Genomic DNA, 22395 nt, shown 5'->3' with positions numbered 1-22395 from the left:
CTTTCCGGTGTGTGTAGAGATGGCGACCACCACTACTACTACTATTACACATTGCTGCTGCTCGAAAGGACGAGAATGTGACAAGCAGCGCGCTGGAATGTAGAGTGAACTCACAGCTGCTGCTTTGGCTGTGGAAGTGGATGGAAAGAGTGGGCAGGTGGGAGAGCGGAGAGAGCGCAAAAGCAGGATGTTTGACCGTAGTTTCCATAGCTGCTGCTGCTGCTGCTGCTACTGTGTACTAACAGTGCTGTGGTGTGGTTTTAGTTGCATCAAACGCCTCCTTTTAATCTAGCACTCTCCTGCTCGCACTCTCTCTCTCTCTCTCTCTTTCATGTGGTGTTGTACACGGACGATGGGGATGATGCCCGATGATGGCCTTATATCACCCTCTGAGTGTGTGTATGTGTGTGTTTGTGGCCTGATTTGCCTTTGTGTTGTTTGACATTGTTTTTGCTCGGCCGGTCGTTGCTGGCAACGCACATCAAGAAGCGAACGCCCTTTGCAGGCACACAACGCGAAAATTGCACGGTCACAACAAAGGGGGAGCCAAGTTTCAAACGAAATAAAGAAGAACATTGCACAGGAAAGGAAAATACTTCACGAGAATAAAATAAAAAAAAAAACAGTGGAAGCACAAGGAGCAGGGATGTAATGATGAATCCTTCATGCGCATTGGTTGATCCATTGTGTAGCAAAAATATACTTGAATGGATTACTTTTAAGTACGTTTTTGTACATTGTTCATTATTCGGCTTTTATTATTGTTATTATTTGTTTATTATGCAGCAAAAAAACTGTCCTAATTGATTGTTTACTAATGCTGGGGAGATCAATCAGCACACGTTTCGCTGGCATTCAATCACCGTTGCCACAAAACCTCGTCCAGCACACCAAAAACAGCGCTCCCCGCTCCCCTCCTTCAAATGCACCTTCTGCTAGTTGACCTTTAGAGTAGGAACCATTATTTTACAAATCATTTCTACAGCTGTACGAGACTGAGACAAAAAGTGAAAGAACCTTTTAAGCCATATTCATCAATATATGTGTTGATTTGGACACACTTACCACCAAACCTAAAAATTTCAAGGTTTTCCGGTAAGTGACACTCACCCGACCCTTTCGAGGGGGCTCGCACACACACACAATCGCAACCACCAAATCAAGCCACATCATTCGCGCGCACCGAGACGAGGCGCATGTGAAGCTACAAACACGTGTCCTTCGCTACTGCGCGTGACAGCTTGGTTGATGACTCGACGCCTTTTGCAGTGTGTGAGAGAGAGGGGAGGGGGGATGGGGAGCATTAGTGGACCTGGTGGCGCAAAAAGTGGAAGCGTCAAACGCCGGGCTCGCGAGATAAGACTGTGCGCGCGGCTGGTGTTTTCGAAACATGGAACCCATCCATGAGCCCTCTCTCTCTCTCTCTGCCTGCTCCCGGCGCAACGGAAAGCCAATTAGGAATCGGGCGGCGATGGTGGTAGCAGCACAGTGTGTGTGTGTGTGTGTGGGAAATTGGCCCTTACGCCATACACTTTGCTGCACACACAATACAACCTTATCGCATGGGAGCCAAACACAAACGCCACCGACCGTCCGAGCGGAGGCAAGCGTGAAACCCCTCGCCCGGGAGGGGGGAGTGACGGTGCGGGGTTTGGCGTGTCCACAGCCAGTACACCAAGCGCGTTCATATGCCGCCGCACTGCCTTATAATGAGCATGAGCATGGGCAATCAAATATGCACACACCCATATACACCAAGCAGTAAGCGCGTGTGTGTGTGTGTCTGTGTGTGGACGATGGAAATGGGAAACCGCAACATCACTCGAACCTTCCGAAAAGCGTTTCTTTCAAGGAAGAACAAACACGCAAATCGAATTACAACAAAACAAGAGAACACACTTCTAGAACAACCACACATGACCATGGTGTGAGTGTGTGTGTGTGTGTGTGTGTGTGGCATGCAATTTCATATTTTACCCATTTGTCTAGGGGGAAGGGAGTGAAGGTCCGGTCCAAAACATAGACGAGGACTTCATGTCAGGTCATGAGAACGAAACCAACCAGCGCCAACATTGCCCCGCAAATGAAGCAATCGCGCGAACTGTTTCCATATAACCTTTGCTTTCTCAAGAACATTTAAAAGACACACACACACACACATACACACGATGATCAAATAAATGCATTAAGCACATATACACCCTGAAACACACGCAGCACACGCAACAAACAAAGTGTGTGTGTTTGCTGATAAAAATGCAGCGCATTTTGAAACTGCACACCTATTCTACGGTACAACGCCGATTATTACAAGCGAAGGGAAATAATATGCACCGCGCATAAATATTGATAAGTGTCTGGAAACAAGGGAAGTAGGGAATGAAGAGCACCCAAAGCGAATGGTACCGGGTGGCCGGCCGACCCCTTGACGAGTTGAACCGCTTATTTAAAGTCCACCACGCAGCCGGGTTGGTTGGCTTCGGTGGTGTTGTAAACCCACAAAAACGATAATGAATGAGGTATTTAACGTCCCATTACAATGTAGCGCACCTTCGTACAAAAAAGAAAAGTCATTCTAAAGACGCGTAGAAGTACACTTTAACCTTCCAAATGACACGTGTATGACACGATCGTGTACGGTATTATGATCAGAAGCGACGAAACTACCACAGCACAATCGCCATATCATATCGACGCTAATCGATTGGGGATTTCTCACCATTTCGATTCGTCTGGACGGTAATGGATTATTTCTTTTATTTGCAAAAAAACCCGCACCAACACACACACACATTAAACGATGAAGATAAATGAGACGCCTTGCATAACGTGCAATGGCGTCTCCCAGTTCCCCCTATAAAAGGTTGTGGTTTTGATGAAACAGTGCCACCCCGTGTGTGTGTGTGTGTGTGTGTTTAAAGGGTTACAATTTATATGCTTCTTTCTTGTTCTTTTTTTCTGGCATCGTCTCAGTGTCTCAGCACGGCTGGTGTGTTGCCTTTTGGCGCTCTCTCGCAGAGGCGCGCAAAATGGTATAGAGAAGGTGTACTTTGAACCGGTAAAGGCGCACCCGGTGGTACGTGTGTTACCACATACGAGGCGCACACACCATGCCACTATCGCCCGACTGCCGGACTGCCGGCAGCAACAATCTACTAAAAGGGTGTAGATAGTGGAATGAGAGCCATATTTAGCTCCTTTCCCACACATAAGCGCAAACGTATCAATTTATGCATGGTAATGGGGGGGGGGCAGAGGAGCTTGAACTACTTTTTACCGTGTAAACTTTGTGTTAATTATTTAGAAAGTTCTGTGAAGTTGTGCTCACAGGCTATGCAATTGTCCTCCGTTGTAGCTTCTTCAACAACAACACATCGAGCAATCCTCAATCCAGAAAGATTCATATTGGTTCGTTGCGTGATTGAGATGTGATCGCCCGCTGGTCTATTGGTTAGATGCACCGGCTCTTTGACACAGTCGGATGTGGTTCGAATCCCTTCCAGTTTCCGTTTGATTGTCTGTTTTTAAACAGTTTTTCGAACTTCAAAAAACAACTCATTCAACTCAAGCGACGAACTCTCTCCCTTGCAGCATAAGATCATCATAACATGTAGATATACTATACTAACAGTTAAGGACCTTCTTTTCACCATTGAGATAGGGTCACACCTATCTATCTACCACAACTTGTCCTGGTTTTGTCGAAAATATTGACTCAAAAATCGCTCTTTGTCTTTGAGTTCCGCATTTTCTTCCATTGTTGAACATTCCCTTGCTCTGCTTCCAATTCCCTTGAACCACCCCCCGTGAACTCTCAAAGCTGTTTGGGTGTGCTTCGGATCGGAGATCACTCCCGTTGTTTTTCATTCCGAAACGTGTAACGACAAACACAGCCGACAACAATTCACTGCATGACATCCAACTGCAAACGACGTTCAAACATAATTCCACTGCAGAGGGAACCTCTTCTTAGTCACAGCTCCCCCTTCGGTGCCACGTGATCATTGCTATTTTCGTAAAAATGGTCCACCAGCACCACCGGTCGTCGATCTTCTACCTTTAATTCTTGCTTGGGTTTGGTTGCTCCAGTTGTACCACCACACAAACACACAGCACAGAGCATTGAGCGCATTGTAGTTTTTTTGCGTAGGCGACAGCACACCGACCGCAAGGGGCGCGTATGCGGAGGGGACCAACATGATCTTCGTTCAAGCCGGCACCCCCTACCCACCCGGTGGTCGTCGAGGGGATCGGTCGGAATTCGGCCAAACGCAAACGACGACACAAACAACGAAAATGCGTCGATTTTTCCCGTCAGGCAGCAGCAAAAGGTTTCAACCTTAGACGCTTGGGTCCGTATCGAGTGAGAGAGAGAGAGAGAGAGAGAGAGAGAGAGAGAGAGAGAGAGAGAGAGAGAAGAACTACGAAACCCCGGGGTGTGGCATGAGTTTGATTTGTGTAGTTTCGGTGTACCCGGTGGGGTTCTTGCTTGCTTTTGCCGGCGTCTTTAATCCATTTCCACCACGCGCACGCACACGCACCATATATTTATGGCCAACAGGTGCTTGTTGCGCGAATGAACGAGGTCTTTCGCCCTCCTGAGTCGCGCACTCTACACAGAAAGATTACAAGATCGTTTGTCGGTGGCACAGAACACTGCATAGAGAGAGAGGAAGGGAGGACCGAGAGACATCGAGACGCCCACCACAATCATGTCTCTGGCGCTGGGCGCTTTTGCCGCTTGCCTAAATCCCAAAACATTTCGATTGGTGGCGCACACTGCACACTGCACAAACACACCGAACGCTGGAAAACCCCAGCGATGTGGAAGTCAGGAAAAGTAGCGAGCAGTCGCCCACACTCTGTTCGATGTTGTTGCGCGCAGAAACGTTATAGAGCACCGGCATCATCATCATCGGGCTACCCCTTTTTCGTGGGGAACCCACACAGGAACCGCGCCTGCAGGGCACAACCAAACAACAACAACAACCCCCAGAATCGGGAGACAAACATACAGCACCACACACACACACATCACAGTGACAGTGGCCAAACAGGCAAACGGTGTTGTGCGCACTGGAACGATCAGCCCGCTCCCCATTATTGTACAAACAAATGCGCGAACGGCAGCAACAATGCGCGCTTGGTTGGTTGCTGGATGGATATGGTAGCGTCTCTCGGAGAATTGATTTTCTTTTGCTGCTGCGGGGGGGGATGTGGAACGATGGAACGATGAAGGAAAATTTGCTGAAACAAAGCAAGAATGCTAAATCTTTGGGAGGAGGAGCACGAGCTAGAGGAATGCGCCGCTGCCATGTTGGTGCGTTCGGCGATGACGCAAGAGCCACACATGGGATCGAGCACATTGGAACACAGCAGAGAAAAGATTGCCCCATTATTGAAATGCTGAAATGAAACGATTGTAAACCATCGGACGCTTTCGCGTTTTGTCGATCGTTCGTTGTGGATGATATCAAGCCAACTTCAACACAACACAATTTTTAGCAAACGATAAGCCAGCTCCGGCATGGGAAGCGAATTTCCCACAGCACAAGAAACCCTGGGAACCAACCATTCAGAGGGGCCGCCGTGCTGTGATAAGCCAACCGCAACTCAAGATCCACCGAACCACCGAACTCTTCTGCCGGAGGGGGGGCAAAAGAAAGCAAAAGTACAATGCGTCACGAAGATGTCACGTCAAGATTTGCTCCCAATTGCTCGACGTATACGCCTACGCCACCTACAACCAAGCGGGCCGACAGTGGCATTAGAAGTCAGCGGAAACGACAGGGAACAGGGCGCGTCCATCATTTGTCACGCGGAGCAACGTCTCAACTCAAAGAGGGCTTGCGTACGCACACCTAGCTTTTGTAGGCATGTTTTCAGATAGGGGATGGAGGAGAGATTGTTTCCTACTTCGTGACCTACTTTCAAAGCAACGGTGATTACGAACAAGAACGGAGTAAGAAGCGCAGCAGTTCTACTACGTTCGCTTGGGCGCTTTCCCTGGCCCCTGGCGGCTGGATCTAGTTTACAGTATACGGGCCACATGACCAGAAACACCTCAACGCATCGCTACGCCTGCCAGGATGACGACGCATTGCGTAACGCGTGATCGCGTAACGCCATCTGCGCAGAGGAACCATTCTCATCCGCAGCCCGACTACACACACGTGTTTACCCACTTCGGAAGGGCACAGCGTAGCGACGAAGACGTTCTTATCGTGGGACGCACTAAAACATTATCACACCAATGTGGCTTTTCCTCCCCTTCCTTCACTGCTGCGAAACGCACGGCCTCGAGACGCGAACGACTTTTGGCGTGATGCAGCTAAAAAGGAAAAATACAGACACACACACGCACGCGCGCGCAAAAGCCACATTAGAAGAGAGCGAGAGAAAAAATAGGTAAAACCCCCCGGTGGGGGGGGGGGGAGCGCTTGACTGGCAACCTTTTTTTTTTTTGCTTTTTTTGCTTAACCTTGAAATTGGCGCCTCGCTGGAAAAGATGGCGTCGCTTCGCGTCAAGCGTGTAGCGTAAACATACACATGATCGTATATACTTTGTGAGGGAAGGGGGGGGGGGGGTGGATGAAGGGCTGATCGAATGGGCAGCACGCGCCCACTACATTTGGGGGGTGGAGGGAAGGGGCCGGGGGGGGGATGGCGTATTGTGTGCGCGCACGAAAGAGGATGACACGCGCAATCCACCTGCCAACACAACACAGCAATGATTATGAAGTGTGCATGTGTTTGTGTGCGATCAAAGCTACTAACACACACACACACACACTACCAGCATTTGACTCGTGTAGAATGAAGAAAAAAAAACACAAACAAACGATAACGAGCCTATTTTACCCACAAAGCCTCTCTCTCTCTCTCTCTCTCTCTCTCTCTCTCTCTCTCTCTCTCTCTCTCTCTCTCTCTCTCTCTCTCTCTCTCTCTCTCTCTCTCTCTCTGTGCTTGTGTATGTACTTAGCTTATATTGTAAGCACTAAGCGCACGGGAGACGCCATTGCTACCGAGGAGCTGAAAGGCTTCCCCATTTTCTTTTTATTTTCGCTCTCCAATAGGAGGAGGAGGAGGAGCACTATTTATTATACGCCGCAACATTATAAAAGCCACGCGGGCTTCTTGTTTTGTTTGTTTCCAAACACACGCACACACACACACACACAGAGACATACACACATGTCCATGTGGCAGGCACGCGAAAAAGGCGTCATTTGAGTGGTGACGCCTATTGCCCCCCCCCCCCCCCCATCGAATGAGACGTGTTACAAGTGCAAAAAATAGAAGTAGAAAAAACATACCACAACACACACACACACGCGCACACACAGACACAGAAACGGAGCAATAAATACACAACAAGCTGCGTCGTATCGGTAAAACGTGGCACCAGTCGGCAGCAGCATCGTCATCATCATCATCATCATCATCATCGTCGGGTGTAGCAACTCCACTCTTGCTAACATGGTTTAGTGACATGTGGAGAGAAGGGGGAGGGGGCTCTTTCCAAATTAACAGTTTTAAAGAGAAATCAAGCACACGGACGCAGAGCCTACTGCTCTAATAAAAACGGTAGATGACAGAGGAGGAGGAGGTAATACTACTTCCCCCATCTGCCAATGAAGCTCCCAAAACCAATATCTAATCGCATTCTAGCAGGCGTTGCTGTATGCAACTGTGGCGACTGTTTCTTGCTCTCTCTTTCTCTCTCTCTCTTCGACGGTTTTTGCGGTTAAGGCTCAAGGTCAGAGATAAACAAAATTACAACAACAACAACAAAAAAGCACGCTGTCTTTGTGACACGTTTTCGTCTTGTGGCCTCGCAGAGAGACTTCCCCGTTTTCTTGTTGCAGTGCATTTGGAGATATAAAGAGAGAGAGACAGAGAGAGAGAGAGAGAGAAAGAGAGAGAGAGAGATACAGCCAAAGAAAAAAAGGTAATTCAATGATGTGTGGGGCACAATAATAAATATAATTGCCCTTTTAGTGGCCAAAAGTCTTCGAACTTTGTGCTCAGGTCACAAGGGAGACCCCCGTGCGGCCGTACACGGCACACTCGGAAGCTACAGCAGGGTGAATAAATTTTGGGTGAAAACTCACCATAGCAACAGCAACAGCAGCAGCAGCCAACGGTCAACACTTTACCGGTGTGTCTGGTGTGTACGCGTTTGCCAGCTTTTGAAGCGTAAAAAGCCGAAGCGAAAGCTTTCGGGTACAAAAAAAACACACACACACACACACACGAAAGACAAAAAAAATGGGAAAAGCGAGTACAATCGATGGCACAGTGTTTATGGGGCCACTGCACGCGTGTCCACGGAAAATGGAAGATCAGCAAAGATGGTGGACGCCTGTGTTCCGCAAATAGAAGGTAAATGGAGTGAGAAGCAGGAAGCCATACACACCGACACACACACACGCATCATCCTTCGGGTTAAATACTTTTCCACGGCGCTTTTCAACATGATGCCCTTTCCATACTGGCAAAAGGACTCGCGGGTGGCGTCGGCTGTCTGTGTACATCGTTTGTATCCAATGCTGCCCGCCCGCCCGTATGTTTGTGTTTGTGTGGGGAAGCAACAGAAGAAATAGAAGGAGAGAAAAAAAACGGTTCACCAACTACGGCATCATCCTCGGTGGGCAGAAACATAACCCCACCGACCACCACCACCACCATCATTGCCCAGTTTGTGGGGTGGCTGTCCTTCAGAAGCGGCCTCTTCTCGAACGCGCGCGCGTGTCCGTGCGCCTTCCACCGGGGTATGTTTTGCCGCTGGACGCACTCGAAAAAAGGCCACAACGTTGCTTGTAGTGGTGATGAGCAGCCTCGTCGTAGTTGTAAAAGCCCATCGCAATGATGGCAGTGGCTTAGTAGCTGGTGGTAGTATTAGTAACAGAGAGGTAAATGCTTAACGCGCTGCAGCTCAGCTCGGCTCAGAGCCCGTTATCGCTTGACATTTGTTTACATACACCGCGCTCGCGCGCGCGCTTGTGGCGCGGCGTCTTTCAGCCCCTTCAGCTTCGCTGTTCCAAAACAGCGCTCCCCCACGATCCATCGCCTGCTCCGTTTGCTTTCTGCTACGTCAACGATACAAACACACACGCGCGCGTAGAAGCTACTGTGCAACGAAGCAGCAAATAAGACGAGTAGCACCACACAACAACAAAATAACAGGAGTAGCAGCAGCAGCAAGAGGAACAGAAGAGAGCAACCAACAAAAAAAAACATAAACCAAATAAACACAAACAACGCCATCTCGTTCGCTTACTGCTTCGTGTGTCTCTCTACTGGAACACGGTAGGTAAGCCAAAGGAAAAGAAATGCGCCTTCGCCACACGGATTTTTGCCAACATCACCACCATCCCCTGCTGCCTGGCTGGCTGCTTGATCAACAAAACTCGTCCAAATAAACACATTTTGGGGGGCGAGCAGCAGCAGCAGCAGCAGAAATGGCGACCCGCCCTGAATCATGATGACTTCATGGTTCTTTTTCGCACAATCCCTCTATCGTGGGTCGTGAAAATCGAGTTTATGGATAGGAGGTTTGTGATGAGTAATTGCACTAAACACACACACGCGCATTTTTATCAAATTGTAACAACTGTAAGCGCCGGTCATTCGTGGTGTGTGTGTGTGTGTGTGTGGCTTTCTAAACGGCGGGTGACGGCAATAAAATTGTTTCTTCATCGATCGCTATCTCTCCTACTTTGCAAAGCAGAAGATGATGTGTGGCCGCGCGTGTCCGGATGTTTATTGCACCGTCCCCTCCTCTCACCCGGTAGCTAAGCAGCTAAGGAGCTTCGGTGGACGGGCTAGTAGCAAGAGTAGCGCTTCGCTTTCTGCGCAGTTTTTTTTTTTTTTTTACAAAACAAATCGAAGTAAGATTGATTGGAGAAGCTCCCGCTCTCGAAGAGTTGCCAACGGTGGCGCGCACACTTGTAATAAAACAAAAGCTGTGTAATAAAACACGACTCGGAGCAGCCCCCGCTGCTAGGGAAGGAGCAAGAGAGAGAGAGAGATTATAAAAGTTCATATTGTGTTTTATGTTTCAACCCAAAAATGGATAGAACACAATTATGCAACGATGCGGCATCGCGCCGTTGTAAGTCTTCATAGGCTCCCCCCCCCCCCCCCCCCCCCTTCAACAAAAAAACACGCACTGTCATTGATTTTCCAGCACGCCACGAAGGCAAAACCCCATCCGCACCGGGGTTCGTACCCAAGAGAGAGAGAGCGCGCGCGCGCCGGTGTTACGTCATCTCGTGTCTCGTCCCTCTGGCGGAAGCAGACACACGCACGGAGCTACACAACACAACACGCGGTCATCAGAACTGCCACTCGATATACACCTTGGACGTTCCCCGACAAACCAATCGAAACATACGAATTTACATCCACAAATCCCAGTCACGTCACCGTCACCACCTGAAGAAGCCTACCACACCATGTGTGTGTTGGTATGCGTATGTAGCGTTCGCATTACGCCGTTGCGCACAGACACCAAACAACAAAGTAGCGCCGCAATGCTATCGAGCACACAATGAAAGTGCACACGGCGGCGCGGTTGGTTCGCGCAAACAAACAAATCTCCGCAAAACGACCGACGACCATCAGATGACTCTCGCGCTCGTGTGCAGCAGCAGGCAGGCTTTGATGACAGGTCATTGTTGCTGCCTGTGTTGTTGGGGACGAATCGATCCCACCCAATCACGCTCTTTTTGTCCGTGTGTCGTCCTTTCGCAAATTGTAGCGCGGCCTACATTTTGCGTGTCTGCTGAAAAAAAAAATGGCCACCCGATGGGGGATTTCGCTTGCCCGCTAGCCCTGCCCCCCCTATTTACTTTCGCCCCATATACACACACATACACACACATGATGATGACGCCGGTGGCGAGAGTAGCGTATGAAACGTGTTCGCTTCGTTGCTATGGCGTGGCGAGATTACTGCTGACAGACGTGCACAGGTACGCCGCCGCTAGCTCTCCCTTTCCCTCTTTCATACTCTCTCTCTCTCTCTCTCTCTCTCTCTCTCTCTCTCTCTCTCTCTCTCTCTCTTTCTCTGTGTCTGAGGCGCTCTCCTCGGAAGGCTTTGTTGTTTTGACAGCTAGAAGTACTACCCGGCTATGGTAACGATCCGGGTAGGCGACGGCCACCGTCTTCAAATCTATTTCCCTCCCATTGGAAAGTGAATTCGGTGGTCGGTTAAAATACGGTTACATTTCAATATTCAATTTCTACAACGGCCACACGAACTGCTACGGGTGCGAGTACTGCGACAGAACACAGCCCGATCGAACCAACACGGAAGTCTTGCGGCAGAAGCGTAGCAATCGGCACTGAACATTTACATGCGTAACAACACTATGGACGGTGTCCATCTTCTGTCACTAGCGCGCAGAGACATTTACCGCGAGCCAAGTAAGGAACCTTCTCTACACTTTTTTCTAACCGCTGTCTAGTCTCTAGCCATCAAGTATTGACCAACCCTGAACGCGGGAGGAGATGACGGTCGTAGCGCATCTTCTTGTTTTAAACTGCCCCCAGGGACGCCGCAGCAGTTCCCCCGGTACCGGCTCTTTGCGCACCCCCTTTGGGTGTCTGTTGTACCTTATCTAGGTCACAGCTAGACGGTCTCGTTCGTCCCCGGGAAGCGATAAACGATGCGATACACTTTTCGGTGTGCACACGATGCAAAACAGCTAATACACATCAAAAGGGGGGGTGGGTGGTTTGCGGCAGCGTTGAGGTTGATGGTTTAGGATGAAGGTGGGACACGGTTTCGGGATTGCACAGCAAAACACCGCGCAGCGCCGCGTGATTGGTTTGACACGCGCGCATGACATCGTCACGACGAGGGTGTGCGGCGGGAGGAGGGGCTACAGGGAGCTGAACACCACAACCAGTGGAAAGCTTTACACAGTTTGTACATATCCAAACAAAACAGCAACAACAAAAATAACCGGACCGGCTCGAGACAGTGAGGAAATGTTTTGTAGCGAAATTGGACGGTTGGCGCTAATTGGAGAAGAGCCACCTGACACACAGGTGCATACATCCCCAATATACAGCTATTATGAGTGCACGGACGGGCCACCGGCGGACAGGTACGAGCAGGAGAGAACCAACCGAAATGTGCATCACACACGTGCAACGTGCTGCTGCTGCTTTTCTATTATACCTTCGGTGCCTCATGGGGCGGGAGGGCCGCCTCAAGTTTCCAACCACTGCGGGCAAAGTGTACAAACAGCATACGCTGAAGAAGCGCTTTTAAGACGTTCTCAAGTACGAGAAACGCCATCAAGTGTTTATTTCGCACACAAACATACATTAAGCGGACGTTGGTGGAGAGAAATAGAAAGAGAGGCAGCAGCAGAAGAAGGAGCAAAGGAAAGTCGTGAGGATGCACACATACAAGATGTAACAATTAGTAGGACGACTTGGAAGTCCGGAGGGTATTGGAGGCTCACCCAGCCTTTGATACGAGGGGTTGGTCCTGTAAGTGCATCTTCAGAACCGCGACTGGTGTATGGGTGAGTTTCTGCAAGCTTTCTTGCAAATGCAAGACAATGGAGGTTACTAATGAACATTTGGAGAAGTTTCGGGGAGGTAAGAACATACGGAATGGAACATAATCTTACTATTGTGCAAAAAAAACATTATAGAACAATGTACTAATAGGTTCCCCCAACTATGGAACTTTTGCATGGAAGTTACGGGCACATCATGTAGATGTCTAAGACCTATCCTCCGGGAACATCGTCTAGATGTCTAAGACCAAAGTCCCAACCTTCATGGCAGAGAGGCCATCACATAATTGAAATCCTAACGGAATGTAAACTCTATTAGTTCTAGAAAACATCAATGAAATCGCTGTCATTCCTGGGATATTAATGATAATTCTTCATCGACATTGCTGCTACAGTCAATAATAGATACTGTTTAGTATTAACCCTGATCTAGAGCAATGAATTGATGTGTTAAATGCATACCCAAATTAGCTTCATACTGCATTTGAACTAAGAAGCCATTATTGTGAAGTAACTTTTATAAAAACCACGATGCTCCATGTCGCATCTGTACATCGCAAACATACCCATTTAAAATGATGATGATGAAATAGTTTGTGTATGGATTTGCGCTACGTTTCGTTTTTAGAAGAATACTGGGGCCAATTTCCACACGTCATTAAGTGTTGGCGAAGAGTTATAGCTTCATTACGTACTGTTTCGTTGGATGCCCCTGGCTAATCCCCATGCCCTCAGGGGGGCGGTGACACAACACACCAAACACTCCCGAAACTACGGAGATTAGAGGGGGGGGGGGGGGGTAGAGAGTAATGGTGGATGTTAGGATAAGCGTCGTTTATCGCGTCCTGTCGCTACACACACACACACAAAGACACTGTTGTGACGCATTCATCCAAGCGACGCCGTTGGACGGGGTCGGCTCAACAAAGTAGGCCCTCTGTGCTGTCGACTTTGAGGGGCAGGGGTTGCGTTATCACTGTTTGACAGCAACCATTTATTGTACCGCGGGTATGGTATCTGTGTGCGTGCGTGCGTGCGTGCGTGCGCACGTACGTGCATGCTGCTATTTGCACTCTGCCGGACTATCTCTATCCTCTACAATCGCTCTCTATCGCGCAACACACAAATCAACATGTGAAGCCCGTGGATCAAAGTAGGTTTGGCTTCTTTAGGTAAAGTCTCCTCCCCTGAGACACTCGGTACCCAGAAACACACACACAAGGTGTCTGACATTCCTGCACAGGGTGGCAGATGAAGAAGAAAGTCCTTCTCTTTACAGACCCCCTCCCCTTCCCCCTTAACTTTGCTCTTTTTGCTCTATTTTCGTACACGCACACAGCACACGCATCCGTGACGCGCTTTGCGTCGAACGGACCACGGTGGAAACTGCTAGAACGGGCTCGTTTCGGCGTATTACAGAGTTAGAGAAAATAGGAATGAAGAAGTCACACTCACACACACACAAAGCTTCCTTTCGTGAGTGGGTGTTTTACAAAGGCGAATTTTCTTTTATAATACAAAAGTTTCGCTTAGTTACTTACAAACCTACACTCGCTCTTACTTTACATGCAACAAAATAGTTCTCGAAACACACACACACAGCCGATTTACCGTGTGCCGGATGACGTACTTGCAGCCGTAATAACGATTTACGAACCCCGTGAACCGTGTGTTCCGGAGCAGGCAAAGGCAGCACAAAAATTCCCAACCATTTGCAGCGCGTCATTCCCCGAGCGGGCCCCGTGTCAGCGAATTGATTTAATTCCTCGCACACACATTCCAATCATCCAATGTGTGCGGATGGAAATTAGATGCAGCGGCGGCGACGCACATCACCATAATAAAATGGTCGCACGTACGGTACACAGCGGCACAGGCACACACACACACACTGCGGTCGCTCTCTATCGGTGTGTTAGCGCGCGTCCATTAAATCGTTAGACGACACAATTTGTTTACTAACGCGGCGGCGCTCGCACACACTGCTAGCAGCAGCAACGGCTGCTGCTGCTTTTCAGCCATCATCATCATCATCTTCCACGCATTGGGGAATTGCCACGACGCCAAAACCGATGTGTGCATGTGACAGACAGACATATCGATTGCGTAGTTTGCGTAGCAGCTGGAGAAACGAACGATAGCGCAGCAGGTAAATTAAAGTGGTTAATTTTTAACCAATTGCCCAAAAGGTAAGGTAAGGAAACCAATTGGTACAATGTATGGCAATAGCGCAAATGGAAACAGCAACCTTCCGGTGTCTATTTTTGGCCGACAGCAATGCGATAAACACACACACACACACACACACACACACACACACACACACACACACACACACACACACACAAACACAAATACAAACAATACCACATACCGATACAAGAAGGGCTTCAAATTCCGTCACATTGCAGCAGCGGTGGTGGTTGGTTTGGTTGGTATTACACTTGGTGCTGCTGATGATAAGCAAAAGAACCAAAACTGTGACCACACACACATACACAAACACAGTTGTAATATCTGTCAAATTGCGCGCTCTCTCTCTCTCTCTCTCTCACACACACACACACACACACCGTAAAGAGTTCCAATTTCTCGCAAACACATCATCATAGCAACATCCCCAAACTGGGTGTGTGTGCCATGGAAACGCGTTAAACTCCAACCTCCCCTTCTTACACCATCACGTCATGTGTCTCTCTGCATCGTCCTTACTTGCGCACGTCTGTGTGCGTGTGTGTGTGTGTGTGTGTATGTGTTAGGGGGGGGGGGGGAGGAGGGTTGCGTGTAAGAGGAAAGGCGGTGGAGGGAACACAAACGAGCGTGCACACACCATCATACATGCTGGCTATGGTACGTGTCGCCGGAAGGAACTGCCAAATAGGTGTTGTCATCGAACCAATTCTTCCTTCCCCGATGCCCACAAGCACAACAAACACACCGATGACGCAGTGTCTCGACCGTGGCAAAAAGAAGAGAGAGAGAGAGAGACTCAGCGAACGCTTTTTGAGCGAAAACTTTTCCCTAACCATCCCAGCTGCAGTACACTGCAGTGTGTGTGAGTGTGTTTGTGGAACAAACAAGAAGTAGGCGGCTGGAAAGGGGTGGAAAGATTAGCACAGATTTTCTTGATCGGTTGCTAAGGAAAAGAAAACAACCGTACCAACACACACACACAGACGCACGCACGGACCCACACGGCTATCCATCAGTCAAAGCGCACATTAGCAAAACGCGGACACGTACACATACGTACGCACACACTCAAGCAACAGAGCAGTAGTAAAAAAAAAAAAAAAAAAAAACAAACAATTTTCGTGCGGCCGCTGCGCAATCTGCCAGCAACACAAACGGGACAAAACACGGCAAGAACCTACACACACACAGTCGCTCGCTCGCTCGCACACGCTAGATGATGCGTAAACACACGGTGTGATGATGATGTAAGGGTAACAACAGCGGGCAGTTATGTTCGCACACGGCCGTACGCCAACCAACAACAATAACAACACCACCAACAACAACTCTTCTCAATTCCTGGCGACGCTGCTTGGTGGTCGGAGGATTTTCCGCGTCACTTGTACTGCGGGCGCCCGACACATACACGCACGACAAACCATTCCATCACAGCTACGAGCACCGAGCAACGAGCACTACTCTGCGGGAGAGGCTCTCCCGCGTGTGCGCTTGTGACTGTGCGTGTGTGTGTGCATCAGACGTGGGGGTCCTTTTTAGGGGTTTTTCCAGTGAAAGGGGAGAGGAGTTCACCAGACGCAATGTTTCCGGTTTTTCCAATCAGCAGCCAGCGCACAGACAAACACACACACACACATGGCGTAGATGTCGTACCATATTGGGTAATGTAACATTTTGCTCTTCTCTCTCTCTCTCTCTCTCTCTCTCTCTCTCTCTCTCTCTCTCTCTCTCTCTCTCTACGGTTTTTATCTCTCGCTCTCTTTTCAAAGCTGCAATAATGTAAACGGGATTGTTTCGAGAAGAAAATAACAAACGGCACACTCACTACACACTAGAAAGAAACGCATTTCATGATCATGATGATGATGATGATGAGAATTAGCAATAAAAAAAATCCTCACACGCACACCGGCAGTTCAAAGTGCTGTGCCATTTAGCCAATCATTACCCCCCTCGATGGCCTTTCGCATAAATTAATGACACCACACATAGCGACAAACACTCCAACACACACACATACACACGAAAGATGGACGCAGAATTTTGATGAGAACACCAGTCAGGGAAAGGGAAGGGGGGCATGCGTTCACTGATTTTCACCCTCAAAAATGCCTCTGCCCTGTCAAGCGCAAAGAAGTACACGACAAAACCCAAGGCAACCAAAGTGGAGAAACCACACACAACGTAGTTGATTGCGGATTGCGAAACGGGTTTATCAACGCCGATGCGCTGTCGCAGTGTGTGTGTGTGTGTGTGTGTGTGTGTGTGTGTGTGTGTGTGTGTGTGTCGGGAGAAAGCAGGATATGACGCGCGCTCGCCCCAATAAGGAAGGAGCCCTTTCCAGCTTGCTTTTCCCACTGTCGCCTCAATCACTGACCAATACAAACGTATTATGGGACAAATTCTACGAAAGCTTAGGGGAGAGTTGAGGGGGGGGGGGGGCTGGTGGAATGGGGAGGTCACACACAACATTGCGTCGTCAAGGAGCCGGAAAGCAAATTGAGCAGTACAGCAGCTACAAAATTCACAAAAAAGGACCATCAAAGCTCACTTTTCTCTTGTTAGAAAAGGAAGTACGTACTAAAGAGAAGAAAAAAACTGCACTCTTTTCCATTTTTTTTTCAGTCTCTCTTCTAGTCTCTCTCTCTCTCTCTCTCCTGCTTTCTGTATCTGGTTTGTTTGATTTGTGTTTTAATTCAATTCAATTTTTTACTTCCACCCCACGCTGGCGCTGCTTTTGGGAACTTTCGACACGGTTCCAGTGACGTCACGATGCTTGGGGATGAAACTGTACTTTGCCAACAGGGCGGGAGGAAGGGCGGACAATGTAAACCCTGAATAAAGCAGTTTAATCAGCGCAAGACGAGGTGCCCACAACTGATTGGCCCCTGCGATTGGCCCGCCCCGACACGCGTATATAGCAATAAACACAGAAAGAGTGTAGGGAAAAATTGCTTCACAACGCACACACACACACACACACACTGCTTTCTCCTAGTCGCCCTTCAGTCGCCCCCTGCCTCTTTCCACCGACCCGCTTTTTTTTGACCACGATAAAAGCAACGCTACCATGTTGTCATGCCCAGGAAAGTGACATTTCTGTACATTTCGGCCTACTCTTCCTCCTTTGGGCTACCCTAGATCGAACACGCATCGATTTGTACACAACACACAGCTACACACACATACACACATACACACTTTTCGCGAAACTAGCACACCACACGCACGCACGCACACACCAGACACAAGTAAAGGCACGAATCGCGTCAGAGGCAGGCATTTATACTTACCGATATGTTATTTCGCTTCAATAAAAGCGTGATGCGTTTTGGCGGAGCCAGCGGCGGCGATGGCACTGTGTGGAGGACACCACCACCTCGGGGGCTGCAATGCGTGCGTTTACCCCGGCCACCTCCCTTCTCCGGGGGCCACCGTACGTGTGTGTGTGTCTGTTGGCCACGTTTTACTTCCAAAACTTTTCGCAAAAACGCACACCGTGCACAACGTACACACACGCACACACACACAAGCCGTTTTCGCGTTCGCCGCACACACAGTCGGGCAGGTTGCTCCTTTCCTACTGCCCCGCGTGCGCACGCCACAGGTACCACCACACACCACGCAGCGGAAGCGCACACACGCACACACCGCACACTGCGTGTGTCCGGTTTTTTGTACACGCCAGCAGACACTTCAGCACCCAAAAGGCGATGTGAAAATAAACCACAAACTGGGGGTATGGGGGGATCAAACACAGGGCACTCTTCACGGCACTGGAGCAAGGTGTGCACCGTAATCGTTTGAATCCTTCTCCATCATGTAACAAACGCACACACGCGCACACGCAAGCAGACACAGAAACACACGCGTGCACAGCTCCTGTGAGAGGTAACCCAGGGAAACCTTGGGACAAAACGTACGACGTCCGTGTGTCAAATGGGCCCAACTGGCACACAGAACTGTGCCTTTTTTCGTGCGTGTGTTTGTCACGAAGTGTGTACCGGGGCGGGGGCAGGTTTTGATCCGTTTAAGGTGTTGTAAAACCTGTACACGCAGTCACCCCCCACACACACGCACACACACTGCCGTCTTGGATAACAAAACGCCGCCGGAAGCCGATCGGCTGCCACACAGAAACTCTCCGGGCACGGACGGACCGAGAGAGGCGGACACACACGCGCGCGCGTTACGACGGTTCAAACTGAAATGAAATGCCACCGCACAGTCGGGGTGAAAAAGTGAGGCTAACCCGACAAACGGGGCCGACAAACCAGAGCATGGCTGGGTGTGTGCGTATGTTTGGCGCTCGTCGCATTCGAGCACAAACAAATTTACCCACAGCGTGTGCGCTCGCTCTCTCTCTCTCTCTCTCTCTTTCTTGCTCGCGCAACCACAAACTATCGCCCTCTCTGTTACTCGAGTGCGGTCGCTCACCAGACGGCGAAGAGATATTCGCGAGAGCGGGCGAGAGTGTGTGACAGAGAGAGAGAGCGAGAGAGAGTAAGTGTGTTGCTGTTTGCAGCACACCACCGTTGGATGGAATTTGGTGTGCTCGTCGATCAGCTGTTGCTATAGTTACCGTCGCAGCACACCTCACACACACACACACACTCGCAGCGACACGGACGCGCCAAAATACCGGTCGACAGAGCGAGACAACACGTGCGAGCAGCGCACTCATTTGTGTGCGTGTTGCTGTGCAAGGGTGGAATCATCTCACACGGCCGCGCGCGCGTATACAAACAAGTGTAAACAAATCCGCCTGTGCCCCGCGAGCAGAAGCTCCACCACACCTGCACCACGCGCAACCCCGCTTCCTGCTTTACACCATTTTATCTAACGATCAGCCCGTTGACACGAGTGCATTTAAAAAAAAAATAGGAAGAAGCAACGCTGCTATGTGTATATGTGTGCCCGCGTGAGGTGCGATAATTCGATTTGATTCCCTCTTTCGACCGGCTGTCGTTCTGCTTTCCCGCTTGTGCACAGTGCGGTTCGGCGGAAGGGGTAGGAAGGTGGAGAACGATGGTTCAAACATTCCACCGGAGCGAAAACACACACACACAAGCAGAGCGCAGACCAAAAGAGAGAGAGAGAGCGAAAGTCGCAAAGCAACAAACACCGTTAGCAGCAGGCGGCGGCGAAGGGTTGTGTTTTGAGAATGCGGCCAATGTTTACACGCCGCCTGTGGCTGTGTGCGTGCGTGCGTGCTGCATTTTGCAGACCGTTTTTGGCTGCGTGTTGTTGTTGTTTTTGTCGTTTTTCTTTTCTTCTTCTTCTATCGTCTGCTCATTCTCTCGCTTGCGCACATCGAGCGCCCGCGGCAGCAGTGCTCTCACTTTCAATTGAGAAAAACGCAACCGAACGGATGTGTATGATGAGTGTATGGGTGTGTATTTTGGTATGGAAGAGTGTACGCAACGGGAGGGGGGGTATGGAGGTTGTTGCGCGATGCGAAGCGATAGCACTTATCAGAAATCCACCCCCCTGGCGACCCGTCAGGGCACACACACACACAGTGCTGTGTTGCAACGTGTACCAGCCGCCCCGCGCATTACGATCACAGCGCACACGACAAAAACACACCCATACCGACGCATAACTTTTCGGAGCGGATCCCTGCATCGACCTGGATTCGAACTCGAGACAGACGCGCGCGCGATAGAGAGAGAGAGAGAGAGAGAGCGAAACTGCCGGCGGTGTCGACGCGCTATCCGCCCGGCAATCCTGTCAAGCACCAGGAAACCAACACATTCACAGTGCACAGAGCCGATTTTGGGGCCGATATGATCGGTAACAACTTGTTTGGGGGGGCCAGCCAACGCCAACGTGTAATAAGGTTAATAAAACCGCAAGCTAACAAACACACAACACGCAATTCGGTGTTCGGTGTGAGAAGCGTACCGGGGATCAGAGAGAGGAATTACACCACACACACACAAATGCCAAATGCCGTGAGCACGTTTTCAACCCGAACGCTGCGATTGCATGATGCAGGGGCTGCTGCAATGGGAGCTGCGGGGTTTGGCGTTTGCTTCCGCATCCTCTGGCCTTGCTTCACACACAATTCCGAGCGTTTAGTGCTTTCTGTTGAGACAGATGGACCAACGTAACCCAAGCAACACACACAAACAATCTTCCCGGATGTACACCTTTCTCCCTTATTTTAAACGCTTCAGTGTGCTTTCCTTCCAGGGGCTGAGAGCGGCCCTCCCCCCCTCCGGAAGCATCCGAAAATTCCCGTCGCCAGCGCAAAAGCACTTGAACTTCCCACAACAACAGCAACAACACAGCACAACCGGAAATCGATCGTTTTCTGGTGCGCTTCGGTGGCGCATGGAGAACATGGTCGCGGATCCGTGGTAAACCCTTCTGGAGCTCTCAACGACCACCATCAACACCTCCCCGCCTTAAAAAAAAGCAACAAGGGGTAGTGACCGACGGTGCCGGTCCATTAACTGCACGGTACATTAAGGTCTCTCGTAGCTTGAATTTTGATTTCAGGAACACACACTCACACAAGCCTGCTCGCGTCTCTCTCTATATATCTCTCTCTCTTTCTATCTCTCACTCTCTCTCTCTCGTTGTTGAATGGCCAAATATCGAGCAAACTCCAACCCAATAACCAACCCCTGGACAGGTGAAAATGTGTTTTTAAGTACCATCACCCCTGTCTCCTCTCTTCCCCTTTCCCCGTTTCCCACAACCGGTCAGCTAAATGGTCAATACGCGTGGGTGTAATAATTGCCAACCAATAACTGCACACACACACACACACACACACACACACACACACACACACACACACACACACACACAGACCATTCGCCCGTTTGTGCGAAATGAATAAGAGAGGGCGAAGAGATGCATTCGATTCACCTTTTCGATATCTTTCCCGTTTCGCTTTCTCCCTTCACCGGAAAAAAAGAGGATTTACCAGGGCGATGGTTTACAAGAGGGGGATGGGGCAGCAGGGGGGGATGGTCTACAAAACAACGACACAGCATTGGCAGAAGAACGGCAGCGGCCACTTGCCTGCAATCACATTTCATTCACGGCTATGAAGCGAAACGTCATTACCGCACTCTTTAGCTGTGGGTATTAGCGCACTTCTGTCAAAAAGAGAGGACGCCTTGGTAAGCAACAAACATGTGCGCTTTTGTTTGAACTGCCATTGCATATACTACGTGGGTTTGTCATGGATTTGGTGGACCATATTGGACTGGAAGAAAACCGGGCGACACTTTAACATTCCTAATCGTATTGAACCATTCACTGCAACACAGAAGAGTACAAGAACTGGAGAAAACAAAATTTTGAATTTTGTAATGACATAGAGACCCACAACAAACACGTAGGAAACATAATTGAATAACAACAATAACCAATCAATTGCTTATACCCAGGTAACAGAATTTGGCACAACAACCACTGTCGGCCAAGGGCCTGTCGGTTGTTCCACTAGTGTGGCTTGAGTTTCAGTGACTTAAGGCAAACGAAATCTCCAGCGGATGGATACGATTTGCCATCAAATTGAACACTTTTTGCATAACTCTTGTCCACATTTCCGTATAATTTTGGCTCGTGACAATGGGAAGAAGTTGATACTTTAAAAATCCTATTTCAGCTTGTCTTGTATTAGGCATTAGGTATTAGG

At 49.5% G+C, this 22395-nt stretch overlaps 1 protein-coding gene across 10 annotated transcripts in view; it reads right to left on the bottom strand.

Moving 5' to 3' along the window:
- LOC11175933 (serine-rich adhesin for platelets) overlaps positions 1-22395 on the bottom strand; it is an 82579-nt gene that overhangs the window by 13615 nt on the left and 46569 nt on the right. For 4 of the 10 annotated variants that reach the window (XM_061647479.1, XM_061647484.1, XM_061647485.1 and 1 more), the window contains exon 1: positions 18029-20167. The exons of 3 other annotated variants lie outside the window; for them this stretch is intronic. The gene's annotated coding sequence lies outside the window, so the exon portion shown is untranslated. Of the gene's footprint in view, positions 1-8114; positions 8822-14916; positions 14996-18028; positions 20168-22395 lie in introns of those variants that run through there. 3 more of the 10 variants (XM_061647482.1, XM_061647487.1, XM_061647480.1) reach the window with 3 other exon arrangements.

This window comes from Anopheles gambiae, chromosome 2, assembly GCF_943734735.2.
Source record: "Anopheles gambiae chromosome 2, idAnoGambNW_F1_1, whole genome shotgun sequence".
NCBI classification, from domain to species: Eukaryota; Metazoa; Arthropoda; class Insecta; order Diptera; family Culicidae; genus Anopheles; species Anopheles gambiae.
The sequence above is the reverse complement of the archived record's forward strand: the minus strand, read 5'-3'. Positions and strand labels throughout refer to the sequence as shown.